This window comes from Brassica napus, chromosome C6, assembly GCF_020379485.1.
Source record: "Brassica napus cultivar Da-Ae chromosome C6, Da-Ae, whole genome shotgun sequence".
Classification (NCBI taxonomy): Eukaryota; Viridiplantae; Streptophyta; class Magnoliopsida; order Brassicales; family Brassicaceae; genus Brassica; species Brassica napus.
Genome location: NC_063449.1, coordinates 22,191,978 through 22,201,657, shown reverse-complemented (window position 1 = coordinate 22,201,657; position 9,680 = coordinate 22,191,978). Strand labels below are relative to the sequence as shown.

General features: G+C 44.2%; 1 non-coding gene across 1 annotated transcript; it reads right to left on the bottom strand.

Annotated features, from left to right (window-relative positions):
• Window positions 1-4,819: 4,819 nt before the first annotated feature.
• LOC125589421 lies at window positions 4,820-4,926 on the bottom strand. Its single transcript, XR_007325614.1, has one exon. It is a non-coding gene; the product is annotated as a small nucleolar RNA R71 (small nucleolar RNA).
• Between the last annotated feature and the right edge of the window lie 4,754 nt (window positions 4,927-9,680).

The window sequence follows — 9,680 nt, the reverse complement described above, 5'->3', positions numbered from 1 at the left end:
TCTTGTGCCTTGTTCCATCTCTAAAGTCGACCAATATGCTCATGAGCGTCACGAAGCGCACCAGGAGGAAGAACCCCATCATGTGGCTTGAAGTAGTAGCGCGGAGGTCCATAGACGGGTACAGATGCTTCCCTAGGAGGTTCATAATGTCTCGTCGGAACACTTCTTTTCCTTGGTGGAGCAATGGGACCGAAAGACCCGTGTTCTCCAAGAAAGTTTTCCTGGGATATGTTGAAGCTGATAGCTCCAGGTCCCTCTAAGCTCGTCAGGTTCTAGTTTGAAAGAACCACTTCGACCGGCTTGCCCTGTAAGTAGTAGTGGTAAACGTAGTCCTTCCCATACATCCCACTGAAATAGGTGGCAATCCTCAAGTAAGTGCCATCGATGAACTTAGGCCCTGCTGTGTCCTTTCCCAAGGGAACATTCAGAAATTGGAGCAGTGGTGTGATCATCCCGCCTATCCCAACCTTTGGTTGCGAATCAATTGTGTACCATGCCCAGTCTCTGTAGTGCTCGAAACGATTCACGAAGAAGCTGACCATCCCGAAGGAAGCATAGATGCTGTTGCTTGGAAGGGGCAACGTTCCAGGTGGGGCGTAGGGGCGGATAGCCGGGCAGAGCAGTCGCATGTCTTCCTCGGTGACATTACCAGCTTGCTTCCGTGGGTAGAATGCATGGACGAGCATCCTATGGAGGTACCGTACAGACGGGTGCCGGATATGTGAGTTCTTGTCAGCCCCGGTAGAGTGCTTGTTTCCAGTGATTAACTTCCAAAGCTAAGTGGGGAGGTTTTCACACTTGGGAAGGGAGTAGTCTGCCAAGTCTTGGAAACCCATGACTCTCCCAATGTCTTTGAAGTTCATGTTGTACTCTCTCCCATTGACCTTGAACTTTATTTTGCCCCATCCTTGCCTCACGTGCGGAGCGTCATGGTAAGTGACCTCAAGGGAAGACAAGAACTGACACAAGACATCCCGGTAGGCAGGGTAGGCCATGGTGAGGAGTTTGGACATCTTCAGGTGCCCCAGCATTGCCTCAATATCAGAATCGAGACCCACCTCCTTCAGCAAATCAAGGTCAGCGAATCTGGTTGGAGTCCAAGTTACCCCATTCAGCAAATGATGACACAGCTCTTCCTCAGATGGAGTTTTCGCCCTGTCTCTATCATCAGCAACCTCCTTCCCCTTGGACATCTTGGCCCTCTTTGTAGGAGCCTGCTCATCTGCACTTTCATCGCCACTCTCCTCATCTGTGGCAACTGCTATACTCTTTCCTGCCCTCTTCTCTTGCTCCTTTGCCTTCTTTGCAGCCACGGTTTGCTGTCGAGAAGTCCTTTGTGTCCCAGAACCAGCTTGTTCTGAGGCTAAAGCCTTTCCTCTCAACGAAGACTCTTGTCTCTCAGGTTCTTGCCTCTCAGCATCCGACTTTCCCTTAGTTTTCTTAACCATTGTACCTGAGAAATACAAAACTTGGAAAGGGATAAGTGGATTGACTTTGCAAATGTAAACTTCAAGAGGCAACATAAAGAATCACAATTCTCAATTTTTTCATCATGTGAAAATTACAAGACAAGTAAAATTCAATAATCAAAGTAATTCTAGAATGAGAGGGTTCTCTAATCAAACCTTTCAACACCTTAACATACTAACTCACCCACTAACACACTCAATTAGGATCAATTTCGAAAAGCCCCAAATCCATGAACCCTAATTTTGCAAAAGTTCAAATTAAGCTCAATTCCACCATCAATTCAACAACCCAACTTGATATATAAGCTTTCCCTAGTCTATTTTACCACAATCAAGCAAGGACCAAATTTCGATTTTTAAATTCTAGGGTTCATGGACCTACGAATTTGAATTTAAAAACACAATACCTTGCTTTGGATGAAAGGAAATGGGGAATGGGTGGTGAGGAATAGACTACATGGGCGAAAGCTTGGATTTAGAAACAAGAACTAGGAAATTTGGGTGAGAATTGAGAAAGTTAGGAGATTTTTGGTGTGGGTTTGTTTGAGAGAGTATGAGTGTTTGTGAGAGGAAGGGAGAATGAAAGAGATGAAGGTCGTGGGTCTGGGTAGGTCTAGGGTCGTCCGGTTAGGTTTAGGGCTGGTTAACTTGAATTAAACCGGACAAAATCGAAGAGGGACTTACCTGGACCGGCTCGGGAGCGGCCTGGAGTGGTCGCTCTGATAGGTCGCTCTGGGTCGTTTTCTCGCGTCGTGTGTCAACGAAAGGGCGAGCGACTCGTAGGTGTCGCTCTGAAGACGTCGCTCTGATCGACAGAATTGCGAGCGACCTCACGTGGTTGCTACGAGACGTCGCTCCGAGAGCTATTCTCGAGCCCCGGAGACAGAAATGCGAGCGACTTAGCCGAGTCGCTCTGATCTAGTCGCTCCCAGTCACCGAAAACGCGAGCGACCTCACGTGGTCGCTGCGAGACGTCGCTCCGAGAGCGACTCTCGAGCTCCAGACACCGAAAATGCGAGCGACTTGGACCAGTCGCTCCCAGCTGGAGTGACCTCTTGGCGTCGCTGAGGAACCTCGCTCCCACGCTCGATTCTTTGCCTTGACCGGATCGATGAACCACCTGAACACTACTTCAACACTTTTCCTTTTTTTTTTTTTATGAAATATGATGAAAATAAAAATACCAATGCAATATGTACAAGGATACGCATGAGACTTCCTCCTAAGTGAGCTTGTTTTAAGTCTCTAGCTTGACTTTGCCTCCTTTTGGATTAGGCTGGGGTAGGATCAGACAGTGGAGTTGAAACTCCATCTTCCTCAGGTGCATCTGCCATGTAGAGCTTAACCCTTTGCCCATTGACTGTGAAGTCTCTTCCATCAGTACTCCACAAAACTATTGCTCCATATGGCTTAATGATATATGGTGTTTTATACATCTTGTATATATGCTTTTAAATTGGTTTTCAAGTCTTTATCGAGTCTTTCTAGTCCTTTTGGAGTCATTACAGGTCTGGAGTTGCATTGGATGGGAGATGGACCAGCTGGAACAAAAGAGGCAGAAAACAATGCAATTTGGTGGTTTTCACGCAGAACAGTCAGATAGCGGAGCAACCCGAGTGACTGTTCCGAGTGAGTGTTCCAGCGGCAGAGATTTTTAAGGAAACTACAATCATTACGGGATTTGCCCTAATTATCCCTATTTTCTCTCCCAGCCGTCTGTGGCTTTGATATATCATATTTTCTGTTTCTCTTTATCATTCTACGCTTTTTCTTTGAGAAGAAACCAGACCTTAGAGTTGGAAACTTGAGATTTTGCTACTTTGTAAAGGGAGAAGGCCATCTCTCTCGATTTAGAGAAGAACCCCCTGAACCCTATTACTTTATTTCAGTCATATTTCATGTTGCCTTATATCTCTGTCTCTGTGTTTTCTTGCTCCATGGCTGAGTAGTCAGCTTGCTAGTCTAGGGTGTTAGGGTGTTAGATCCGTGAGCTTGACATAAATAAGTTATAAATCGATTGTCTTCATTCACTGTTGTTCTTAAGGCTTGCATCAAGTTAACCACTTAGTGCCTGATTCTAGGTTTAATCTATTTATCAAAAGTGTTATAGGTTGCTAGACATAACTTGAATGAGCATCATATCCCTAACCAGCGAAAGTAGATGTTAGGGTGTTTTTTGAACATATCGGACTTGATCTCTATTGCTTGCTGTCGCGTCTTGATCCAAACGAGAGTTTAGGTATCAAGATCGATCAGCATAGGGAGCCATACCACGACAGTGGACTGTTCTACTTGAGTGATCCGAGTTCTAGACTTGCTCTTAGCTAAACTTGAATAATTGTTTGGCTCACACTTGCTTAACACCCGATCAAACCACCCTAGGCTAGCATTTTTAATCATCTGAAATCTTTAATTAATCTTATTACTTGCTTGTTACGAAACCTTAATCTCAAAACCCCATCATTGTTTTAGCTAAGTATTGATCCCATAAGGATAAAGTGTAATCGTTGGTCTCTGTGGATTCGATCCTAAAGTGCTACATCGACATACCATTCGATTGTGGTAGTGTGCACATTAGGTTAATTGGTGTGCGTATACACGTAATATCAATTTGGCGCCGTTGCCGGGGACCAGCTCTTTACCTTTATTTTTCGGTTACATATTTAGTCTAAGACCTCTAACTTGCCTTATCCTTTTTGTTGCAGCTAATGTTTCAGGTGCATGACCAGTAGACATACTCGGAGAAACGCACAAGGAGAGCTAGTTACATTTACCAACCAGGAGCTAGCAAGGTTAGAAAGCAGAACAGACAACAGCAAAGGCCAAACAACACCAACATGGGTGATCAAGGCCATCAAGATGATCTCGCTGCAGCAATGCAACTGATGCAACAGCAGATGATTCAAATGCAGCAGACCATCCAAGCTCAGCAGGATGCTGCTGAACAGGCTGCTCTCGCGCTGCAGGAACAACAGGCGCAGACTGTTCCAATCGGGCAGAGAAACCTTCCCCGTAACATCCCTACTACGCGCTCTGCCATTGTTCCTCCACCTTGTACCAGGCAGGACTTCGAGATCAAGCTTGCTTTGATCGGTCTAGTACAGAGAAAGGTGTTCTCTGGTCTCTCTATAGAAATTCCAATGGAGCATATTGAGAGCTTCGAAAAAGTCTGCAGTTTCACTCGCGCGAATGGTGTTCCACCAGATTACATCAGGTGCATGTTATTCCCATTCTCTCTTGATGGAAAAGCTGCACGGTGGTTGAACTCTCTCCCTACCGGCTCTCTCACTTCATGGGAACAGGTCCGATCAGCGTTCCTCAGCCATTTCTACACTAAGGCGAGAACAGCTGCATTGAGGAACAAGATCACCTCCTTCAGACAGCTCACTGATGAGCCTTTCTGCGACGCATGGGAGCGCTTCAATGACTATCGCAGAGAATGTCCTCACCATGGATTTGATGATGATTACCTCCTGGACATTTTCTATGATGGAGTGGACTGGAAATACCAAGGTGCTCTAAACTCTGCAAGCAATGGAGACTTCATGACTCAAACCACTGATGGAGCGTTTAAGCTGATTGAGAACATGGCTGCTAGCTCAGCTAATAAGAAAGAGGAGAGTGATTGCTCCATGAAAGGGAACAGTTCTGACACCCAGAAAATAGATGAGCTGACTGCCAAGGTTGATCAGAACTGAAAAACAACCAAGGGCACGTCTTCAACATGGAGCAAGCTACGACCGGGCATATTCAGAACCAGAACAAGCGACAACCGCAGAGCAATCAGCAAGCTGTTCCAGCTAACGGGAATAGTCAACCAGATGAGCTGAAGGGTCTGGGTATGATGATGCAACAGCTGTTGCAGGGTCAGCAGGTTCAGGCCAAGGCGTTGAATCAGGTAACCACGGAAATAGACACCAAGATGGGCAACATGTTCACTGAGCTGAATAACAAGTATGACAATCTTGCGATCCATATAAGAAAGATCGATGTTCAGCTTGCTCAAACAGTTGAGAGTGTCAAGAGGCAACAAGAGACGCTCCCTGAAAGAACTGATAAAAATCCTAGGACTGAGCACTGTAATGCAATAGAGCAGCCGTTCGCTGAGACTGCTCCAGGCGCAGAAGAGAGAGCAGAGCAGTCTGCTAGCTCTGGAGTGACTGCTCCTAGCGAACCTGCTGAGACTCCACCATCTCGAGTCTATGTTCCCAAGGTTCCCTATCCAATTCCACCTAGACATCTGATGGATCCCATTAGTGAAGAGCAGCTGATAGGTTTTAACAAGATGGTGAGAAGGCTTCCTAAAGAACTTGCATTTGAAGATGCTCTGCAGATTCGTCCATTGCTCAAGTTTTTTAGAAACTGTAGAGAGACTCAAGAGGAGATCAAGGTCCTCTATGCCAAAGCTCTGTCTACACCAGCACTGAAGGTATTGCCTAAGGTTGATGATCCTGGAAAGTTTGTTTTCCCATGTTCCATCGCAGGAACAACCTTCAAGGATGCTCTTTGTGACTCTGGTTCTTGTGTGAATCTCGTCTCAAAGGCTATTGTAGACGATTTGGGTATTGCTGATGTTGAGCGCTCTCAGATGACCCTGACCTTTGAAAACTCTTCTAGAGCAGTCCCATATGGAACCATCCGCAGCCTTCATGTTCAAGTAGGGGAATGCATTGTTCATGCTGAGTTTCAAGTTGTTGAGATGAACAAGGATCATGAGATGCCTTTGATATTTGGAAGGACATTCATGGCTACTGCTGGAGCAACCATCGATATGCCCAACAAGAGAGTCTGCTTCTCCAACATCAACAAGAAAGTTTTCTACAAGGCTGTACCCACCAGATCTTCCTCATCACACGCCTCTCGCATCTCAGTGTTTGATGTAGAAAAGCTGAAGGTTGTTCCACAGAAGGAGCATGGTGATAAGGGTGAGAGCAGGCTGTTATCTGATGAAGATCCTAACACTGATCCTAATAAATTCATGGAGAATTCAAGGGTGAAACAAAAAGTTCAGAAGAAAAGGGTCAAGGGTGATCCTATGATGACTTTGATACCTCGCTTGTGTGATGAGAAATCCATTGAGTATGAGGTAAAGTGCAAGGGTACCTTTAAACCTTTCTCTAAAGTCAGAGTAATGCTCACACATGAGCTGAAAGAGAAAGGAGAAGCTGCTGTGAAAGGGTTGCTGAGCAGAGTTTTGAAGTTGAACATGTCTGATTGTGGAGCTTGTTTTGGAACAAGTCCTCCTACTCAACCCGACTGATCCCAGTCACCAAGTCAAGCTAGAGACTTAAACCAAGCGCTTGGTGGGAGACAACCCACTGGTACGTGTAAATATAACTTGGTTTTGTTTTTGTTTACTTATTTTCGTTTTAGTTTATTGAGTCTCAGGTCAAAAAGCAAAAAAAAAATCCGAGATACTTCAAAAGTTCTGGGTTGCAGAAACGGAACAACCTACCCCCTGAAAAGAGCGGTTGTTCCAGGCGATCATCTAACGATAGAACACCCAGAATTTTCATGGAGCGCCTGCTCCACTCAGGTAAGTTTTTTTTAAAAAAAAAAAAAAAAAAAAAATTATTCTTGTTTTCTCATTCTCTCTGATTTATTTTCATACCAGGGACGTTGTGAAGTAAGTCTGGGGGAGGGTTTTCGTTGTTTACTAACTCGTTTCTTTCTTTTGTTTTTCTTTTGGGTCAATTTGAATCAGTTTTTATTGAGTCAGTCAAAACTTTGTGGGAATTAGGACCTTATTCTGTGTTGATCACTGACCACCTTGTGCTTTAGTTATCTTATTCAGTGACCTTAGCAGTGGCGAAAGACACACATGTGGACCTGGAACACCCTGACATATCTCACTTGATTCTCCAGAAGTTCTCAGCCGATCAGGTTACACTGGGTAGACTTAACTCCACCTTACTTGAACCTAATCTTAACTGAAATTCTTCTTGTTATGGGCATTAGATCAGAGAAACGAGAACACACTCAGGACTTCTTATCCTTTTTATCCATCTTGCTGATCCTGAGTGGCTAGCTCATCTTTAGCTAGTTCCCACCCTGCACCTTAGCCTTTATTCCACCTTCATGCATTTGTTTTTCAGTGTCATATGTGCAGATATGTACAAAAAGGTCGGAGAGGAAAGGATCAACGCAGCCTCCTACTCGTTACTGCTCCAGAAATTATGGCAGAAAGGAGAACAAGCAGATTAAGGGAGCTTTCGCTCCATAACCAATGAACTGCGCAAGAGCAGGGGTGGAGAACCAGGATGGTTACGAAATCAGAACCACCAGTGGCACTCAGAACCATCATGTATGACCTCCTTCTTTGTCACATCACCATATCAGTCTTCAAAAAAAAAAAAAAAACCAAAATAAGGTGATGGAGAAGGGGATGAGATCAAAGAAATATGAGCCACTGGAAAGATCGAGCAAAGGAGTGGGTACCAAAAGGAAAGTGGAACGCAGAACAATCAGTTGCTTGTTCCGTCATCAGAACAGTCGCACCAGATAGAGCAAAAACGAGTAGAGGTTGTGGACATCAATGGATCTATCCTCTCTTGTCATTTTGTGTGATATCCTGCATCCTCTTCAATGAAATGGTAGCCCCTAAACACTTTTAACTCCACCATTAAATAGCCTGTTCCACACCTAGACCGTCTACCCTGAATGATGCCTGTGATGAGAAGCTCACGCTACTCTTAAATGAATGTAGGGAGTTCTGTCTCGATAGTGTTGCTTTTTCAGGTTTGAGATGAAGAGTATGGAGCCGATTTTTGAACAGCAGTCAGTGGGGTTCCGGTAAGGGTGTGTTGTCCTAGTTTTACTGCTTGTATGGTTCAGAGATTCGTGGTTAAAGTATGGTTGCTGAGAATAGGAGAGTTCCCACACTTTCAAACCTTTCTCCCTGTTCTTGATACTTGACATTGTTTGAGGACAAACAAAGATCTAAGTCTGGGGGAATTGATATATGGTGTTTTATACATCTTGTGTATATGCTTTTAAATTGGTTTTCAAGTCTTTATCGAGTCTTTCTAGTCCTTTTGGAGTCATTACGTGTCTGGAGTTGCATTGGATGGGAGATGGACCAGCTGGAACAAAAGAGGCAGAAAACAATGCAATTTGGTGGTTTTCACGCAGAACAGTCAGATAGCGGAGCAACCCGATTGAATGTTCCGAGTGAGTGTTCCAGCGGCAGAGATTTTTAAGGAAACTACAATCATTACGGGATTTGCCCTAATTATCCCTATTTTCTCTCCCAGCCTCCTGTGGCTTTGATATATCATATTTTATGTTTCTCTTTATCATTCTACGCTTTTTCTTTGAGAAGAAACCAGACCTTAGAGTTGGAAACATGAGATTTTGCTACTTTGTAAAGGGAGAAGGCCATCTCTCTCGATTTAGAGAAGAACCCCCTGAACCCTATTACTTTATTTCAGTCATATTTCATGTTGCTTTATATCTCTGTCTCTTTGTTTTCTTGCTCCATGGCTGAGTAGTCAGCTTGCTAGTCTAGGGTGTTAGGGTGTTAGATCCGTGAGCTTGACATAAATAAGTTATAAATCGATTGTCTTCATTCACTGTTGTTCTTAAGGCTTGAATCAAGTTAACCACTTAGTGCCTGATTCTAGGTTTAATCTATTCATCAAAAGTGTTATAGGTTGCTAGACATAACTTGAATGAGCATCATATCCCTAACCAGCGAAAGTAGATGTTAGGGTGTTTTGTGAACATATCGGACTTGATCTCTATTGCTTGCTGTCGCGTCTTGATCCAAACGAGAGTTTAGGTATCAAGATCGATCAGCATAGGGAGCCGTACCACGACAGTGGACTGTTCTACTTGAGTGATCCGAGTTCTAGACTTGCTCTTAGCTAAACTTGAATAATTGTTTGGCTCACACTTGCTTAACACCCGATCAAACCACCCTAGACTAGCATTTTTAATCATCTGAAATCTTTAACTAATCTTATTACTTGCTTGTTACGAAACCTTAATCTCAAAACCCCATCATTGTTTTAGCTAAGTATTGATCCCATAAGGATAAAGTGTAATCGTTGGTCTCTGTGGATTCGATCCTAAAGTGCTACATCGACATACCATTCGATTGTGGTAGTGTGCACATTAGGTTAATTGGTGTGCGTATACACGTAATATCACTTAACCTCTTTGACCTTGAAGGGGCCGGACCACCTTGACTTAAGCTTTCCTGGAAACAAC